A 21168-nucleotide genomic window follows, 5' to 3' on the forward strand; every position below is an offset into this window, starting at 1 on the left:
AACTATATCGCTCTTTTTTTACGTAATTGTATGGCAGATGCTCAGCACAAGTGTTAAAAAAATTCTAAAATTTCTGAACATGCCGCAGAGCAATATAGAATTAAAAGGCATGCAAGTTCAACAAACGGTCCTCTCCTCCTTTTTTGTTTTCAGGTAAAACTCAACTGCCCGTCATTTGTGCACACACAAAAAAAGGAGCTTTAAAAACGGCTTACAATACTGATCACTATTTCCAAGCGCACTTTTTCAAACAGAAACAAAACGTAGGAAAGAGCAGCGCTGCGGTCCTCTGGCCATCTGACACCACTGATCCCGGCACTTGGCCTGTGGTGTTTACACCAAATCATTCCGCACGCTTTAGAAAAACCCCGCGAAACGATCCAGGACTTGCATGTGAGGAATGTATAAAGTTTTGGTCGGTACGTACTCTAAAATAATGCCACGTGCCTAGCGCCGCGCGACAGCCTTGTTTGGGGCCGACGACGACGAAGCGGTTGTTGTTGGCACGAGCGGCGCTCTGGTGCTGGACTCTGTGACTCTGATCGGAACGACCCGACCTTATTCTCTGGTCCTCGGCGACGTGTACCTTCACGGCTCCCTGTGACTTCAGTCGTGACACTGGTGGAGGTGCCATAGATGATCCCATCTCCTGTGGACGATCCTACGCGGCCGCCTCTCGTGACCAATCCTGTTCATCGTACCAGCCGACGGCTCCGAGGCTTGCCCCCCGAGGCCTTCGCTCTTGACGAAGAGACCCTAGCTGTGGCAACGACACCGCCAGCCCGCACCATGACTGTCCCTTCCACCCCTTCGTCCTGTCTCATCCTTCAGACCCCACGTACCCCTAAACCATTTCACGGTGAGCAGTTTGAAGACTCCGAGGACTGGCTAGCTCACTACGAAAGGGTCGCGACGTTTAACGGCTGGGACGACGCTGCGAAAATGCGGAACGTCTACTTCAGCCTTGAAGACGCTGCTCGGACATGGTTCGAGAACCGCGAGGCCACATTCTCTACGTGGCCGGCCTTCCGAAGCCAGCTCCTCGGTACGTACGCCAACAGTGACCGCCGAGAGAATGCCGAGCGTGCCCTAACATCTCGAGTTCAGCGTCAGAACGAAGGGGTCGCAATGTACGTTGAAGACGTCATGCGCCTTTGCCATCGCGCCGACCCGTCCATGAGTGAGGAGAAGAAAGTGCGGCACCTGATGCACGGCGTCAAAGAAAAGCTTTTTTTCCGGCCTCGTGCGGAACCCGCCCACCACCGTCGCGGCGTTTCTGGCTGAAGCTGTGACCATGGAGAAACTGCTACAGCAGCGATGCAGCCAGTATGGTCGGCCGCTGAATTCCATCTCCACACTACCGCCGTCTGACCGAACCGACTACAATCCCGGGGCAGATATGAGCTCCCTTCGCGACCTCATTCGCACCGTGGTTCACGAGGAGCTCCAGCAACTTCATGGATCATTTACTCCTGGTGCAGCTTCCCTGGCCAGCATCATCCGTGAGGAGGTCCAGAACGCACTCACGCCACCGACAAGTACAGTCGTTCCACCACCACCCCCGGGCCCCACCCAGCGGATGACTTATGCTGATGTCACACGCCGCCCTGCCCTGCTACCTACCCCTTCGCCGTACACGCAACCTCAGGTCGCTGTGCACGCTGCGGAACCGCTGCCCCTTTGGGCAGATCGGCGCCAGGCGCCCCGGAAGACTCTGCTACCACTGTGGCGAGGCAGGTCACCTCTACCGGCAGTGCCCTTATCGTCAGATGGGACTTAGAGGATTTTCCCCCGACAGCCCTCGTCCACGGCCTGGTCAGCGGCCTCAGGACATCGCCGAGTACGTCACCCGCCAGCGTAGTCTGCCACATTCTCCTCGTCGCGAGTCGCGCTCGCCTTCGCCTCGTCGCTCTTCGCCTTCTGGGCCACGGTATACCGCTGGACGCCATGGTTCCTCGAGCCCTCATCGGGAAAACTAGCTCCGGCGACCTTTGGGGGCGAGGCCGCCGCACACCGATTCGCCGTAAAGCTTCCACCGCCGCACCGCTCGATTCGCCCCGACATCGAACGCCGAATTCCTGTCCAGTTTTCGCCGCACAGACCAGATCGCCCCGACGTCGTCCGCATCGCCGACCAGTTATCACCGCCGTGTCGCTTAAATCGCCCCGACGCAGACCACACAACTGCCGCCCAGCTTCCGTCGCCGCACCGCTTGCTTCACTCCGACCTGCCGTCGACATTGAATTGTCCCGACGCCGACCACCCAACCGCCGCCCAGCTTCCGCCGCCACACCGCTCACTTCATTCCGAACCGACGTCGACAGGCCCTGGTCTTGGCCGGGTCTCCCTGGACATCCCTATTATCGTCGACACGAAGGAGGTCAGCGCTTTAGTTGATACGGGAGCCGATTATTCTATCCTTAGCGGGCGGCTTACAAGGACACTGAAAAAGGTGATGACGCCATGGAGCGGACCAGACATACGGACGGCAGGCGGACATGTGGTTGCACCACTGGGCATGTGTACAGCCTGGGTTACGGTGCGAGGCTGCACATTTGTTGCGACTTTTCTTGTTCTACGCGAATGCTCTCGGGATGTTATTCTTGGCATCGACTTCCTTCGTGAGCACGGTGCCACTATAGATCTACCGAACCGCTTGGTGACGTTTTCCGCCAAACTGGCAACTGAAAGGCATGAGTACCGCGGGTCCCACTCCACGCTGCGAGTCGCCGATGATAGCCTCACAGTGCCACCACGTGCCAGCATCCTCGCTAGAGTTACTTGTGAGGAGCCACATCACGGCCTCCGGGTTGTTGAGCCTAATGTCTCCCTCTCACTCGCCTTGGGAGTTTCTGTGGCAAGAGGTCTTTGTTTCCTTCGTGGAAGAGAGACGGAGGTGCTTGTCACCAATTTCTCCAATGAACATCGACATCTGTTCCGTGGCACTGTCATCGCTTGCGTCGACCATCTGCACGAAGTCGCCGAATGTTTTGCTTCAGAGGAAGCTACGCCTAGCACTGAACCGGATGATGCGGTACACGCTGTCGACATCAATTCTAGCCTTTCCTCCGTTGAAAAGAGGCAACTCCAAGATCTATTGCTGGGGTTTCGTGTGTGCTCCACGTCTTCATCTAAAGTGCAGCAAACGTCGGTCATAAACACCGGATTATCACGCATGAAGGCACTCGACCCATCCATCAGCAGCCCTATCGTGTGTCTCCTCGGGAGAGAGACGCTATCCAACAGCAAGTCAAGGAGATGCTCGCCGATGGCGTCATTCAACCTTCAAGCAGCCTATGGTTGTCGCCTGTAGTCCTCGTTAAAAAGAAAGACGGAACACTTCGTTTCTGCGTTGACTATCGGAAACTTAACAGTATGACAAAGAAGGACGTCTATCCGCTGCCACGGATTGACGACTCTCTCGACCGACTTCGCCGAGCCAAGTACTTCTCCTCCATTGACCTCAGGAGTGGTTATTGGCAAATTGAAGTTGATGAGAGGGACCGTGAAAAAAACTGCCTTCGTAACACCAGATGGGGTCTATGAATTCCGCGTCCTCCCATTCGGGCTCTGCTGTGCTCCTGCCACCTTCCAGCGGATGATGGACACTGTACTCACAGGTCTTAAGTGGCAGACATGCCTTGTTTATCTCGACGACGTGATAATTTTTTCACCGACGTTCACGGAACACCTGCGCCGCCTGAGAACTGTTCTCGAAGCTGTCCGGTCTGCCAACCTTTCTCTCAAGCCTCAAAAGTGCCACTTCGGGTTCACCGAATTGAAGTTTCTTGGGCACATCGTGAGTGCTGATGGTATCCGAGCTGACCCTGAGAAACTTGCTGCCGTTGCTGCCTTTCCTGTCCCCGCCCACAAAAAAGCAGTTCGACGGTTTTTGCGGCTGTGCTCCTATTATCGTCGCTTTATCAAAAACTTTGCACAGATGGCCAGCCCTCTGACTCTCCTGACTCGAGATGACGCATCATTTTCCTGGGGCGCCGAGCAGCAGATGGCTTTCGACGAGTTACGACGCCGGCTCCAGTCACCTCCGATCCTGGCACATTTCGACGATGATGCCGACACAGAGTTACACACGGATGCGAGCAACGTCGGCCTTGGTGCCGTTCTAGTTCAGCACCAAGACGGGGTCGAGAAAGTAATTGCCTACGCCAGCCGTGCACTTTCCCGTGCTGAGTGTAACTATTCCACCACTGAAAAAGAATGTTTGGCGGTAGTATGGGCCGCTGCCAAGTTCCGCCCGTACCTTTATGGCCGACCGTTTCGTGTCATCACTGACCATCACTCCTTGTGTTGGCTGAAAAACTTAAAGGATCCTTGTGGCCGCTTAGCACGTTGGGCATTGCGCCTGCAGGAGTTCGATTTCGATGTTATTTATAAGTCTGGCCGGAAGCACACCGATGCTGATAGCCTGTCCCGCGCGCCCGTCGGCCCTCCTTCGTCAGATGGCACCGACGACGATAGCTTCCTCGGAGCAGTCACTACGTCCGATCTCGCCTCCAAACAGCGTGCCGACGACGAGCTGCGACTGATTATTGACCGTCTTGAAGGTGGGCATCCTACAATACCCCGGTATCTTGCTCGGGGGTTGTCGTCGTATTGCCTCCGCAATGGGGTGCTTTATAAGAAGAATTCTACGTCGAGTGCGAAAACATACCTGCTAGTCATACCGGCTGATCTAAGGGACGAAATTCTCCTGGCCTGCCAAGACGAACCTACTTCAGGGCATCTTGGCTTTACACGCACCCTAAACCGAGTCCGGCAGAACTGTTACTGGTCACATCTTTCTCCGAGAGTTAGACGTTACGTACAGACTTGTCAACAATGCCAGCGGCGAAAAAAACCCACGCTCAAGCCATCCTGTATGTTACAATCTATTGAACCACCCCTAACACCCTTCGAGCAAGTGGGCATGGACCTTTTAGGCCCATTTCCTTTATCCTCGAACGGACACAAGTGGATCGTAGTCGCCACAGACTACTTAACACGCTACGCCGAAACGAAGGCCCTTGCCCGAGGTACTGCCGGCGAAGTTGCTCGATTCTTTATGAACGACATTGTGCTCAGACACGGTGCACCGTCGACCATCATTACTGACCGGGGAAAGGCGTTTACAGCTCGGCTACTGCGGGACACCTTAACTCTCAGCCATACCGAGCATCGCACAACAACAGCGTACCACCCTCAGACAAATGGATTAACGGAACGACTAAACAAAACTTTGGCGGACATGATCTCAATGTACATCGACGTCGAACATGAAATGTGGGACGAGATCCTGCCGTATGTCACCTTCGCCTACAATACGGCGCCGCAGGAAACCACCAAGTTTACGCCGTTCCGTCTCGTATATGGCAGAGAGGCCCGCACGATGTTGGACGCGATGCTCCCGTGCGGGGAAGAAGCGGTCGAACCCGATGCCGCCCATTTCGCAGAACAGGCCGAGCAAGCCCGTCAGCTGGCCCGCTTGCACATCAAGGAGCAGCATGCCGCCGACGCTCGACACTATAACCTCCGGCACAGGGAAGTCCACTACGAACCAGGGGACCAAGTGTGGGTGTGGACCCCCGTGCGCCACAAAGGCTTTAGCGAGAAACTACTCCACCGCTATTTCGGACCCTATAAAGTCCTGCGCCGCTTAAACAACGTTAATTACGAAGTCATTCCAGATGGAACTGTGACCGTCAGTGTTCGACGCCAGCGGCCTGAAATTGTGCACGTGGTGCGCTGAAAGCCATACTTTTCGCGGGACTGAGCGCTTCCTGCAAGTGAAACCTTGCGTTATTGTACAGTTTACCTCACGCCTATTTTTTTTTCTCCTCTCACCTTGTCATCGGGACGATGTTTTCTTTCACGGGGGGGAATAATGCCACGTGCCTAGCGCCGCGCGACAGCCTTGTTTGGGGCCGACGACGACGAAGCGGTTGTTGTTGGCACGAGCGGCGCTCTGGTGCTGGACTCTGTGACTCTGTGATCGGAACGACAAGCCGACCTTATTCTCTTGTCCTCGGCGACGTGTACCTTCACGGCTCCCTGTGACTTCAGTCGTGACAGTATGTTCGTTACCAATGCGCGCAGACTCCTAACGATGAAGTTATGCACCTGCAAACGACGAGATGGGCTAAAGGCGTCGCCTTCACTGCAGTCTCAGAGTAGAAGGTTCCAGGGAGCAATACACATTGTCCGGAGAGTAGTTTGCGATAAATCCCGCCTAAGCCTGCTTACTGTTAATGAGGAGATATCTTTGCTGCATATCACGGGTAGAAAATGAGCAACATGCAGATTCAGAAAAGACATTCCTTGCTTGCGGCTGCTTCTGAAAAAACAAGTGCGCTGTCCTTACGTAGGAAAAAGCGCAACTGCGAACTGTGGACTTCGCAGTTTTAGGATTTCATTCAATGTTTGATATCACTTGACAGCAATGCAACTGGATCTTGTGTAAAAAGGAAGTGGAAATGTACGGCGGCAATCAGCTACCAATTCAGAGCCTCTACTGTGAATCACTTGTTCAGAATTTTTCTGCCACCTGATATTTTTGTAGCGCATTGCTATCCGCAGCGCCTCAAGATGCGCCTGTAGGCGTCGCAGCCGTGAATGCTATTTTCTTAGTTCGATGGTTTTGTGACCGCTTAGCAGTACGACAGACGTTAGAAATATATGCGACAAGATGTCGCATATCGTTTGAAATGCCTTCATTCGAAACAAAGCTGTCATTCCGTCAACAATTGATAAGAGCGGAAGTTAAGCAGTTGTGGCCTGAGTGACCATAATCCTTCAAGTGTGAAAAAAGTGATCAGATATCAGTCAGAAAGGGTGTGGGTGTCTGGTAAGGAGACGAACTAAAAGAAAAAGAAAGTAACGACAGATGCCCCTTAAAGGAGCCAACCAGTGGCGACGACCGGTGGGGAACCTCCTTTCATCGGTCATACCCCGCGTTGTTCCGCCAGCAGGCACGAGGGGATTACTTGCGATAATCGGTCGATACCACCGGTAGCAGAGTGATTTCGCTCTCGTGATGTGTTCTCGAATCATCAATAGCAGTTTGCTAGTTTTCCTCAAGAGAAATTATATCACAGCTGTTATCTTGGCTATGGACACCTGTGGGCACAAACGTGAAGGCTAATGAAAAAGGTTGAACGCTACGCATACAACTGCATGAATACAAAGCGAACTCGCAGCTTTGTCTTAGAACTGGCTGCACCAAGCAGTGATTCGTTTGTTTCAGGTGAACTTCGCATATTTTTCGTCGCAAAAAATGTAGTTTCTTTAAGCCTTATATGCAGTAAAAAAAAAAAAAAAAAAAAAAGAAAAAACATTTTGTGCAAAAGAGCCAGAGTGGCACATTGTTGCTATTTCGGTACAGGTGAACTTTGCCTCGAGATGTAACATCAGCTCTTTTCTGCCATTTCAAGCGTACTGCGCACCTTGAAAACAGAAATTATTATCACATACTTCGACATCTCGACGTTGCTATTTTTGTTATCTACAGGACAGTTTGTGCAAAACATTGCGTTTCTTAAGGCCTAAATATGTTGCTTAGGTGGGAAAATATTTATTTGCTATGTAATGTGTTTATTGGAGCACCAAGACCGTAGGCAACGTCCGCAAACCAAAGCGACGGGGGTAGCGTTCGAACCAACAGTGCAGTGCTAACAAGGCTCCGGCTCCACTTCGTCTACCTCTTCGGGTTGGCGGGATCGGGATTACTACAGCTATATAAACGATAAATGGCGTCTAAAAGAGTTCAAATAGGAACTGCGCAGCGGGCTTTGGAAAAGAAAACAATAGATGGAACTTTAAGAGAAAGAGAGGAGTGCATGTAAGGGAACAAATGCAAATTAATGACATCCTAGTCGAAACCAAGAACAATAAATGAACATGGCATAGGGCATATAGTGTGAAGACAAGATAACGGATCAACATTTTATGGTAGCAGAGAGTACTAGGGGGCAGGCCTAGCACGGGGCGTCAGAGACACAGGCGGGAGGATGAGATGAAGTTTGCGAGTATAAGGTATGCTGCAGCTGGCACATGCAGGACAAGGTTATTTGGAGGAGTACGGGGCCTTTGCCGTGCAGTACACGATGATTAAGCTGATTATGCGGATGATGCCGATGCGAGCTGATTCAGTGGCGCTACAAATCTCATATCCGCATCTTAGCTTAAGGTATATCGCAGCATGGAACGTAAAGAAACGGTTACCGATGGCTCCAGGCAGGATGGATCCGGTCTCAGTGAAGCGCGCCAGAATCTTGGAGACGCATCCGTGGGAGACGAGCAGCTGGCGGGAGATATCGCACGGCCGATAGCCGAACAGGGCCAGCTCCAGGATTCGCAGACGAACGTGGAAGGGCAGCGGCTTTCCGTTGGCGAAGCTGCCGCCCAGCTGGTTGACGCCGCCGCAGCTGGCTGACGACGCCTCCCCACCGTTCCGCACAGCGACACCTCCGCGTGGCGCCACGCCTGCGAAGAGGGTTACAATTTCATCTCTTCCTCTGTGCGGTACATTAACGCGCCGAATACGGGAAGAATTGAGAGTTGTTGTTGTTGTTGTTGTTGTTGTCCAAATAACTTATGGCACATACCCACAGAGGGGGATCGGCCAAGAATTGGGTAGCAAAGAATTTTGTTTTTAATATACTTGCATTGAGAGTTCCCACGCATTCTACGGCTCTTTATTTTCTTTCCTGCACGAGAATGCAGCAACGTCCTTTTCTTTGTAAACCACAGCATTTCACAAGTTCGCGGCACCTAACTGAAGGAAGGTGACAATGTGACGGGGTGGAATTTTCTTGAAATATAGGCCCTCAGGCAATTTTCGCAAAGAACACGAATGTAAGCAGCAGAACTGGATATAAAAGATTTCATAGGAGAACCAGATCCACAAGAACGTCAAGGGACAACAGCGCTTCTACTAACGTATGAAGCTTTCGTATTCGGGAATCGCTTCTTGTCTAATTCCCTGTAACTGATACCTCTCAATAGACGCGGAAAGTTTTAAGGTAGTTTAGTAAAATGCTGTATTTAGCCTTATTTGCCGGTAACGTTTTTTTTTTTATTTTTTCAGCCTCACAGGGTGCAGTTGCTTTCCCCTAAATACGCGACTTCCTTTGACTTCAGTCTAATGCACAGCTGTTTAAATGGCAGCGTTTATGAAGAGTATAAGACATGGATGAAATAGCGCTAAGCATAGGGGACAAGAGAGCGACTTTGTCTCGCTTTCTTTGTCTTGCTTTGTTTTTTTCTGTCTTGTAGCGCTGTTTCATCCTTATCGTCAACAGGTACACCAAACAGCCCGTGTTCGCTCTCTTATTATGCAAAGTATGCTTTGAGGCCTTTAAACAGGAATAAAGAATTCTGCTTGAGTATATCACTTTTATTACGTGTATCACTTGAAAACTTCGTTTCATAGTTGCTTAGAGAGCAGGATTTGATAAGAGAAGACGAAAGACGCGTCGACAGCAATGGAGAAGTGGAGGCGCACTCACTATAGTATTTAGGTAAATCAATCTTGCAGAACCTAATATTATAGACTATTTTGAATAGGGCAACATATGTTTTGGGATAACATCTTAACAGATGTACGCCTTTGTCTTTCGTTGTATGTTGGGAAGAGCAAGCATGATCACCGAAACGACAGTTGAGGTAGCTTCACAGCATAAAGATCAAGTCTACAGTGAAGCCAGCTTTGACGAAAAGCAGGAAAAGATTCGCCTTGCATCTTTTTTTAATCAAGCACAATAATTAGCACAGTATTTGCCATACTTGTTCCTGTAGACACCTGAACCGCGCCGCAAGGGAAGCGAGAAATGAGGGAGTAAAAGTGAAATGAGAAGCCATAGTGGAAGGCTAAGGAGTAATTTCGACTACCTAGGGATCTTTAACATGTATTAACATCGCACAGCACATTAACGTCTCTTCGTTTCGCTTGCATCGAAACGTAGCCGCCGGGGGTCACGATCGAACCCGGGTACTTCGGCACAGTAGTCGGGCGTCTTACCCACTGCACCACTGCAACGGGGCCTAATCAAGCACAAGAAAAATATTTTAGGTCGAAAGCGCTCATATGGTCGTCGCAACCAAGCAAATATCTTGCTTGTGCTTGATTTCTAATTGGCCCGACAGATGGTGACGTCACAGTCCACATGTCCTCGCGTTGGTCACTCAAACGATTCTTTGACACGATGTCATCGGTATAACCAGGTTAAACCCGGATAGAGCCCAGTAAAATCATATAAACTCTTGCATGTCCGCTTTCACGTTAAAAAAAGAAATCACTGCAGAGTGGATTCGAACCCAAGAATTTCTCGTGGGAAGAGAGTAGGAATCTGGTAGCACATATTACATTGCAACATTGAACCTGTTGCTTCACCCAGAATTCATTTCAGCCGAATGATGTCACAACTAAAGGATATTAAGTAAAAATTCTTTCTTGCCTCATGGTGAAAATCTCGTGTGCGCGAGATCTGTCCGCGAGATGTATTCTCCTTGTCTAGCGTTTTTGCCGTTTCCATGCCAACATGGGGGCGCGACGACGAGCGACACCATACCGCCAATCCCACAAAGCGCCACAACGAGCGCGCACCAAGCAATGTCACGCGACAGGAGCCACGGTGTAACGTCCAATTCCACACATTTGCAGGAGCATTTAAACGAGTTGCGTGGCAAGGAAAAGAAATTTCCACTGTGCGGTACGGGCCCTAGCCTTGCTAGCAAAGCTATAAAAGGGGCGCGCGATATACCGTGTGCAACAGCAACGCTCAGCCTTTCGCATTTCTCCAGTGAAGATTCCGCAGTGCTCTTGGTAAGTTTTTTATGAGGGAAATTACTCTGCTATTGACGCGGTGTTTATTTTTCGTCCTTTTAGTTGTCTATTCTGTGAAGATAGCGCAGTTCATCAATAGTTAAGCTCTTTGTAAGTAGCCTGTATATATAGACTTCCTGTACATGATTACGCGTAGTAAATATTATCTAAATAATGGTAGATATCGCCCCACGTGCGCTGTACATTGCATGTCGCCGATATCATCAACTTCCATCTGCGCGCAAACGCTTTCGCACGTCCTACTCGGTTTAAGCACGTTAAAAGCCTCCCATTTTCTGTCTGTTCGAAATTAATGGAACACATAATTTACTCTCGCATCGTAAAATTTCTTACAGATGCTAACCTTTTCATCCTAACCAGCACGGTTTCCACAGGGGGCTCTCTTGGGACACCCAGCTAGCTCTCTTTATAAACAATATAAAGCTCTAATCTTGACACCAACATCCCGGTCGGCGCCTTGTTGTGGGTTTCGAAAAAGCATTTGGTAAAGTGCCCCACGAACGTCTATTTATAAAGCTTTCATCTCTGTCTGGCAACAATCTAATTTTCAAGTGGATACGAGACTTTTTAACCAACCGCCACCAGTTCGTGTGCACTAATAATGACTCTTCACCTTTATCCCCCGTTGTTCCCGGAATACCGCAAGACACTGTTCTAGGACCTCTTCTATTCTTTGTAGATACGTGGCAGAAGGTTAGGACACGAAAATCAACAGCTGATGACAGGCGTAGTTGTTGTTGTTGTGCCCTCAGATAATGGCACATATACCCATGAGGAGTGTTCGGGCAAGCACCAACCATTGGTCTCTCTCTGTTGTCGATCGTTGACTTCGTCCATAGCATATACGTAAAATTACCCCCCCCCCCCCCCCCCCCCCCCCAAGAAACAAGAAAAGAAAAAGCACATTCCCGGTGTGTACGCTGTCGGGGAACTACAGCTGGAATAGTACGGCTTCATGCGGGCGACATGAACGATTTCAGTAAGTACGTGGAGCGTAACGAACTGTCGGGGTGGGTGCGCAAGAGTGATCTCGTAGTCACGGGTGTGACTGGCCGTAAAACAGGGTAGGGGCCTGTGTAGCGCGGCAAGAGCTTCTCACAGAGCCCAAATCTGCCAGCGGGAGTCCATAGCAAGACGAGAGAGCCCGAAGAGTAGTGAACATCCCGATAACGAGAATCATGACGACGTTTTTGAGAGTTTTAGAAGGAAACCAGTCGGCAGCGAGCAATAACACGGGTGGCGTCAGCTCGGGATATGGCGTCACGAACATAGGAACTTGCATTAGCGGTGGGAGGCAGTACGCTAGCTGTCAAATGGAAGTGAAGGGTCGCGGCCGAACAAAAGATAGAAGGGCGAGTAGACCATTGCATTGTGACGGGAGGAATTTACGCGAAGGTTACAAATGGTAAAATAATATCCCAATTACGGTCATCAGCCGATACGTACATTGACAGCATGTCCGCGGTTGAGGCTTTCGGTGAGGCTGCTCGTTTGTGGATGGGAAGCGGTGGTGAAATAGTGCTTAATGGAGCAGTATCGGATAATTTCTTCGACTACTCGAGCAAGAAAGCAACAGTCACGGTCAGTGAGCAGCTGGCGTGGAGCACAGTGGAGCAGGATAACGTTGTGGGGGAGAAACGCAGCCATGTCAGTTGCACAGCTGGCTGGTATCGCTCGTGTAACGGCATAGTACGTAGTATAGTCCGTGCCCACCGCAATTCATTTATTCCCCGAAGCAGACAGAGGGAAAGGCCCGAGGAGATCAAGGCCAACTTGTGAAAACGGGTTTATTGGGATGTCGATCGGCTGTAGGGATCCAGCAGGCACAACCGAGGGCTTCTTTTGTCGCTGACACTTGTCACATGAAGCCACGTAACGATGAACAGAGCGAGAGGCCTGGCTGCCGTACGTATGAAATACGCCAAGATGACCCGCAGTGGGCGCGCCGGGCAGCTGCTGAAGAACGATGGCACGCAGGTGGTCGGGGACTACGAGCAGAAGCTCAACGCCATCTGGTCGCAGATTCCGCCGGTATAAAGTGCCGTTGTAGAGCACAAACAAAGCAAGGGGAGCGTCAGGGTGATCAGTGCTGAGGCGGTTGATAATGCCGCAAAGCTTGGGATCTAAGCGCTTCTCATGGCGAATGTTTAAAGGGTCAGAGATGGACAACACACATGTGTCATCGTCCCACTCAATTTCAGGCGGCGGATCTACCGGGTTGAGGGACAGGCAATCGGCATCAGTGTGCAGCCGGCCGGACTTGTGGGCTACAGAAAAAGTGTATTCCTGAAGACACAGAGTCCAAAGCCCGAGGAGACCAGTAGGGTCCCTCAACGTAGAAAGCCAACATAAGGCGTGGTGATCGGTGATGACGAAGAACGGGCGGCCAAGCAAGTAAGGGCGAAACTTCGTAATGGCCCACACGAAGGCTAAACACTCACGTTCTGTGATCGAATAATTTCGCTCAGCCGCAGAAAGGAGGCGACTGGTGTAAGAAATGACGCGAGTGCGACCCGTCTGCCGTTGGGCGAGAATGGCACCAATACCGAGACGACTGGCGCCGATGCGCACCTCCGTTGGTACTGAGGGGTTGAAGCGTGCGAGGACGGGTGGCTTGGTGAGGGTTGCTATGAGCGCAGAAAAAGCTTGAGATTGTTCTGGGCCCCAGCAAAATGGAAGTCGTTCTTCAGAAGAGTGGCGAGTGGACGAGCCGTCTCAGCAAAGATGGGTGTAAACTGCCGAAAATACGAGCAAAGACCAAGAAAACTACGAACGTCACTGGTACAGCGGGGTGTAGAAAATGCATCTAAAGCACGAATTTTGTCGGGGTCGGGTTGAACGCCGCGGGCCTCGACCAAGTGTTCGAGCACCTTAAGTTCACGTCGGCCGAAGCAAAACTTCTTCGAATTCCGTTGAAGGCCAGCTCTTCGGAAGACTCCAAGAATGGCATCAAGGCGGTGAAGATGGCCTTCGAAGACCGAAGAAAAGACAATGACGTCATCGAGATACCATAAGCACATAGTCTATTTGAAACCACGTAGAAGAGAGTATCATACGCTTGAATGCAGCGGGCGCATTATACAGGCCAAAAAGCATCACCTTGAATTGGTACAAGCTATCGGGAGGGACGAAGGCGGTCTTCTCTCGGTCCCGTTAATCAACAGCGGTCTTCCAATAACCGAAACGAAGATCAATAGAAGAGAAATAGATGGCACCGTACAAGCAGTCGAGGGTATCATCTACCCTGGGGAGTGGGTAAACGTCCTTCTTTGTAACTTTGTTGAGATGTCGTTAATCAACGCAGAACCTCGAGGTATTGTCCTTCATTTTAACAAGCACGACAGGTGACGCCCAGGGGCTGCTCGAAGGCTCTAAAATATTTCTTGCCAATATCTTGTCCATTTCATCTTGTATGACGCGACGTTTAGAAATGGCGACTCACTCGGTAAGGTCTTCTGTGAATTGGGCTGGCGTCTCCGGTATCGATGCGATGAGTAACGAGGGACGTTTGTTCCAAGGGTCGGTCACCAAAATAAAAAACGTCACTATACGAAGTCAGAAGGCTCGTAAGTGCTCGAGCACGATCAGGACACAAGTCAGGCAGGAGCAATGATTCCTGACATGCGGGACTCCGGAGGCGGGTACGGTGCAGGTCGTGTCGACACACCAGCAGTAGGGTCATGCAAAATTGCAGACACATTCAGACAGTGGGGTCAGTTCGGCGAGAGAAGTACCTTCAGGAGGAACTTTCACAAAAAAGCTGAAGTTCAGGACTGGAATATAAGTGTGGTTATTGGCCACGTGCACGATACGTGAGGGAGAGCTATGCTACGCTGCAGAATCACGTCAGTTAAGAGGGAAACAACGCAGTCGCCATCAAGTTGTGGCTCTAGGAAAAAGGAAAAGAAAATGCACGGGCCTGCTACTGGCTCTGTAGCTGAGCCAACTGCGCTGCCTCGTGCGGACAGAATACAGAAAGTTGAGAAAGAAAGAAAAAGAAGAGGAAGAGAAAGTCGCGCGCCGCGACAGCCATCGTCCACCACCTAAGCGGTGGCGGGCGCAATGACGGTCTACAACAGATAAAAGTTCGGTGGCAGGCTAGCCCCCGCCGCAAGCAGCGTTGACCTACCAGTCCCAGCCCCGTAGGGCCAGGAACAGCCACCCTTCACCACCTCCCCCGACTCACAGTCGCCATCAGAAACGGAGGGAAAAGGCGGCATGAGCACATACACAGCAGCTTCAGGTGGCAGGCGAGTAAATTCAGCGGAGCGGAGACGGAGCGTTGAAGTTTGAAGCAGAAGAAAGTTTGTTTAGTCATAAAAACAGGTATTACATAAATAATACAGAAGGAGGTCCCAGAGCTCAAGCCTGTATCGGGACCTCCTATAGATGGATGTATAAACTTATAAACAATATTATTGGTACAGCAAACGCAGTCAAAAGAGGGAAAATCGGCGAACACAATGTGGTAAAAAGAAAAAAGTAAGAACGCAATACAAGTTCAAAAATTTCAAGCGCAGCAGGTATTGTTAAAATAAAGTACTTGAAAATTATATTCAATTTGATACATCTTTTTAACGGACATATGAAAACACTCATGAATTGAATCTGAGCAAAGGGGTATATAAAGTGAAAAACTTGTTTGAAAGTTGTGTTACACTATTGCGATAATACGGATAACAGTTGTTGTTTAAAACCGGAGAGTGATGGGGAAGTATCATGAGCTTGTTCGTCAGGACAGACGGACAGGTCTAGATGAAGAATTTCAGAAGAACAGTGAATGAGAGTTGAGTGTGCAGTTAAAAAGTCGAGGCCTAATATAACGTCTTGAGGGCAACGGGTGAGGGCTGTAAATAACACAGGGATGTGGCGGCCGGCAATGCTAATTCGTGCAGTACACATACCAGTCAGAGTAGCTGTGTCGCCATCCGCAACACGAACGGTAGATTAAGTGAAGGGTGTGAGGACGTTCTTGAGGCGTCGGCGGAGCGAGAAACTGAGGACAGAAATGTGGGTGCCAGTGGCAATAAGGGCAGAAACTGGGACTCCGTCCACAAGAATATCAATGAGGTTACGTCTAGTTGTGGGGGTCAATAATCAATACCGAGTTGGTAGTCCGGGTTGGTAATGCAGCATCACTCCCGGGCGCTGCACTCGCTAGTTTCCCGAGTAGGTGCCGGTGTATGATGGGGAGGAGCTGCGACGAGGTACCGGTGAGCGGGATTGACGAGCCCGGGGAGGTGGAGATTGGCTGGAGCGACGAGCAGTTGGGACGGTTTCGGTGCGAAGCTCATCAGAATGAGGTAGAAAGTGTCCAGGTCCTTCATAGGCAGGACTCCTCTGGCTGGGCAGGAAAGCGTCGAGGTCTATAGTAGCACCGACGGTCAGCGTTCTAATACGAGCGAGGGGTGGGGAAGGTACGGCTACGGCAATAACGCGAAGTGTGGCAGGCTCGACAGCAAATGAAACAAATTGGCCTGTCGTCTGAGATGCGCCACTCTGCAGGATTGCGACTCAGGTAGCGACGCGGGAGAGCTTGGCTGGTGATTGCAGCAGCAGGAACAGGGTGCGATGGTGGTGGAGGCGGCATGGGGCTGGAGGAGAGGCCGACGTTGGCAAGTTCCTGGCGGAGAATAGCCTGTTTCATGGCCACAGTGTCGGGTAGCGGAAACGGGAGTGGTGCAGGAGTTAAGGAGTTATGAATGATCTTCATAATAACATTTCCTCAAATATCCGTTTATTCGCAGATGACTGCGTGGTCTATCGCCCTATTAACAACATAGCCGATGGTAATGCACTTCAGTCTCATCTTGATAACATTCAGACCTGGTGTGACAAATGGCTAATGTCCTTAAACATTAAGAAATCATCTCTTCTTACCTTCTTTCGAAGACAGACCCCTACTATTAGGAAATACACTCTTCTTGGTTCTGACCTCAGCTCCATAACTACTGCAGATACTTAGGAATGAACTTATCCGCCGAGCTTTCATGGACCGATCATATAACTACACTAACAGATGAAGCTTGCCGTGTCCTCGGCTATACTTACGTCGCTGCCTTCGATTATCCCCTCCCTCTGTAAAATTATTAACATACTGCCCTTTCGTTCGACTTAAGCTCGAATACGCATGCGTTATTTGGGACCCCTACCAAGTTAACCACATTTACTGACTGGAATCTGTTCAAAACCGTGCGGCGCGTTTTAATTTTTTTTTTCTGATTCATGTTTAGTGCTACTCAACTTAAAACGAAAATATAACCTCCTCAACCGTATTAACTGTCGCAAAGTTACCCGCCTCTCCATCTTCCATAAATTCTATCATGAATACCCTCTAACTCTGCCATTCTATCAGCACACCGCCACTCCTCTCGCCTCAGCTATGACAAGACGGGTATACCCACCTTCATCCCGACTATCAGTTCATCTTTCCTCGTTTTTTGTACGGACGCAAAAAGACTCCAATGACCTTCCTGCTACTGCTGTTAGCCATTGCAATCACGTCCACTTCAAGCACTTCATTAAAGAGCTCATCTGTATTACCCAAATTCCACCCTTCACATAAAACCCTTTAACAGGGGCATTTGAAATATTGAAAATAAATAAAAAAAAAATAAATTTTAACCTACAAGACTGAAATCATAAAGCCATTAAGGCCGGATTCTATCGTAACTGCCAGAAGTTATTAAAACGAAATTGATTGCGTGGAAAGTTGATGAGGTCTTTTAAATTTCCTCAACTCGGAGGCTGGAGTTACCATACTCTTGTACGTGCTGCCGGCGTCAAATGGTTTGGTTTGGTTTGGTTTGGTTTGTGGGGTTTAACGTCGCAAAGCGGCTCAGGCTATGTGAGATGCCGTAGTGGAGGACTCCGGAAATTTCGACCACCTGGGGTTCTTTAACGTGCACTGACATCGCACAGCGCACGGACGCTTGCTTTTCGCCTCCATCGAAAAGCGGCCGCCGGGGCCGGGATTCGATCCTGCATCCTTGGGAACAGTAATCGAGCGCCGTAACCACTGTGAGGTGCGAACCGCGGAGCGCGTGAAAAAAGGTCTAGCTGAGGCAGTCTGCTTGTCGTTATCAGATAGGCGCGCTCTTCCGGTTTGCGACTGTTTTGCGTCTATTTTCTTTTAAGCCCATTTTCTCGTTGTGCCACTGTGGCGCGACATTCATTATTTCCACAGATGGCGTCTTGCGCAGCGCGGTTTCGCTACCGGCAGCGGCTGCAGCCCGCGGGAGTGAAGCGAGCGCTCTTCGCTCGCTGGCCTACAGCGCCGATTTTGCTTTGATCATCGAGCTTTCATCACCCGCAAGGGTCCCAGCTGCTCGGCAGTAAAAGCCAGTTGGATTTCATCGGCACTAATGGTTAATGTTTTGTCCACACTGAAGAAGTAGTAGTTTGTTTTTAGTTGGGTTGCGAACTCGTATGTACGACATTCAAGTCGACGTTTCGGAACAAGATTTTATGCTCCATGAACCGGAAGGCTCATTTCAAAGACTGATTCGGATTCAGATTCTGAGCTCGGAATTGCTGCTGTGGTGTCACTATGTTCCTTCCAGGGGGGAAGTACTGATCCATTTGCTTCGTTCTGCTCCAAACTGCTTTCCCTGCTCCATTCTGCTGCAAAACGCAATACTGCACCAAAACTGCTTTAAGCTAGCTGTCTCGATATTTTGCCGTGAATTTTATTGGTGCAATAGTTCTTGCCGCTTGTGGGTCACTGCATTTCTTCCAAAAATGCGATCGATCCGGTCCAATTAAGTGGCCTTGAGAAGCACAGCAGGGTAGTGATATGCGAAGTGCGCATCCCTACTAGGGGGCTTCCATTGTCGAAACGATGGCAGCACAGTAGTACGATACATCTTGTACTTGGCCTATGATTTCGCAAATTTTAATAGAATAATAAAGCATAACAAATATTTTCTCCCCAGGAAAACTTTAAATGAGCCACAAGCGATTTGAGGAAATTAACGGCGATAAAATGCTATGTACAGGTAACATAGCACCTCCAATCGGCCTTTTGAATAATCAATTTTGAAAAGCGAGAGCAGCGAGCGAATCAGATACCTGCAAACTTCCTTGAGCTGTTAGAAAACTTGTCTGTCGAAAAAGGACTACGTGTGTCGCTCTAATGTTTCTGCTATGAATACAAGCAAGTACTTCATCGACGAGGCTTTTTGCAATAACAAGCATGTTCAGCCTATTATCAGACATATCATTATGAAGGTGTTGTCAAGAAAGGGCCAATCACTGCAAGCCGTTTTAAAAATCTTGGAAATCCATACACGGCCCATCTCCAACATATTGAAATTCGAGCCCTAGCGTCGTCCGAGAACAAGAAAACCGGGAACCACTGGCAGAAGGCAGTGAAGTAATGAAGCCGAATGAGGAAAATGCTATCCTTGAGTTCACCAGAAAGGAAAATTGGGCGAGGTATAGTGAAGCAGTTGTGAAAAAGACGCCAGTCCCGTGTTTTTCTTCTCTGTGTTCGACAGCGCCCACCCAATCGTCATGAAATACCCGTTAGTACCGTTTGTTAACCCTGAAGGCACTGCTGACCAGTGCACACGAACTTATGAGCATACGTGGATATACACGGGATGAAATAATGTGCCGCACATAATTTTGAACTCCAAGCTATTGACAGTGCTTTTGAGCATCTCTGGTAGAATCCACCTTTGAATCATCACCATCGTCATCATCGCCAACGTGGCTACATCCACTGCAAGGCAAAATCTTTTCCCATATCCTTTCAATTAACCCGGTCCAGTGCCAACTGCATCTTCTTCGTCCCTGCAAAATTCTTAATCTCATCCGCCCACCTTACTTACCCCCCCTACGCTTGTCTTCCTTTAGTATCCATTCTGTCACCCTTAGCGGCCACCGGTTATATTGCCATCGCATTACATGACCTGGCCAACGTTTGAATCTGTCAAGTCAAAATTGGCAAAAGCTTGGAGTCAAATTTCCTGTTCAGTTATGATGTGCACAAGCAAGTATTTTTTTTGCTACTGGTGTCTTCCTATTTGTGTCCCTGAGGTCACTTGTGTTATTATAAGCACCTATACATGTGTTGGCCATTTATCTTGTCTTGTTAGAGATGTGTGCGTAAAAAGCAAAGCATTGAACCTTTGATAAAATTGGACTGAATTGACATTTTTTTATGTTTGATATATAAAATTACATTCATTAAAGGCGTTTGATTCTAGAAACATCTTCGAAAACATATTGTAATGCCCCATAGCTCTTGTTTAATTGCTCCTAAGCTGCTCCCAAATGGCATTACTACTGCTCCCTGAGGTGCTCCAAAATGCTCGAGTCCGCTTCCACCCTGCCCTTCGTTTGCACACTGAGCTGCTCCAGAAAAATGTAGATACCGCAGGAACTATGACAGAACTGCCTATCAGAGCCATTAATACAATGGCGCGTTCCTGCATTCGCAGTGAATCCTTCCTAAGCGTGTTGGTCTGCTCACCCAAGCATTTCAATAAAACGCGGATTTTTCGATACAGAATCCGCAACGAGCCGCTCTTTTTTTTTTTTTTTTTTGGTTATAGGCTGGCTGGGCAAGCGAGTAGTGCGTGCCAGCCATTTTATCAGTCCATCTTTATCGTGAGCCACTATAGCAGTGAAACTGTTCAACGCCTCAGCAGTAAAACCGCGCATATTTCTGTCTTTGTTATTGAGTGCATATTTGAACAATGTGCTTCTGTCGGAAGAGGCTGTTACTCGATTCCTAAACCCTTTGGTACAGACGATTATATCCAGGTGGAAAAATAGAAGGATCCCCACTTCGAACGTTCCCGTGGAACAAGTATTGACAAAGGCTTGCACTCGCAAGCTGTTCGTTGCCGTAGAAAAAAATAATTTCAATGCTGATAATGAACCAATTACTTACTGAAATTTCCACCGATGACAAATATGCAAGCAACATCGCCTGGTGTTTATCGTAAAAACGATGCCGTGATGTCGCGGCGAACTTCGAAGTGTCTCTAATTTCTCTCTTGTGCGTAAGGCCACAGTTCATCGGACGTAGCCATGCCGAGACCCAGATCTACAAACTGCGCCTTGATGAGCCCAGCATGTTTTTGATAAGGTACGTTTTTGACATCTGCAGACGGCCACGCTAGCTTGCACATTCCCAGCTGTTCGAACAGTGCGCCCGACGACGCGAGGTGTGTGGAGCGGGCTTCGATCGTGTTTGAAAATGAAGCAGCGATCGCTCATGAGGTTGCCAAGCACGTAAAGATCTTACTGACGAATGGCGTAGTGAGCGGACGCGTTTCAGCGGCCCTCAATGCGCGCAAGCGGGCTCATGATCATTA

The 21168-nt window shown here is 49.5% G+C and overlaps 1 pseudogene across 1 annotated transcript in view; it reads right to left on the reverse strand.

Moving 5' to 3' along the window:
* LOC146205921 (paired box protein Pax-1 pseudogene) overlaps positions 1–21168 on the reverse strand; it is a 48644-nt pseudogene that overhangs the window by 17549 nt on the left and 9927 nt on the right. Inside the window, exon 2 of the transcript XR_014708369.1 lies at positions 8218–8478. The product of XR_014708369.1 is annotated as a paired box protein Pax-1 pseudogene (transcript). The remainder of the gene's footprint in view (positions 1–8217; positions 8479–21168) is intronic.

Source organism: Amblyomma maculatum, chromosome 1, assembly GCF_055883805.1.
Source record: "Amblyomma maculatum isolate TAMU_Amacu chromosome 1, ASM5588380v1, whole genome shotgun sequence".
Taxonomy (NCBI): domain Eukaryota; kingdom Metazoa; phylum Arthropoda; class Arachnida; order Ixodida; family Ixodidae; genus Amblyomma; species Amblyomma maculatum.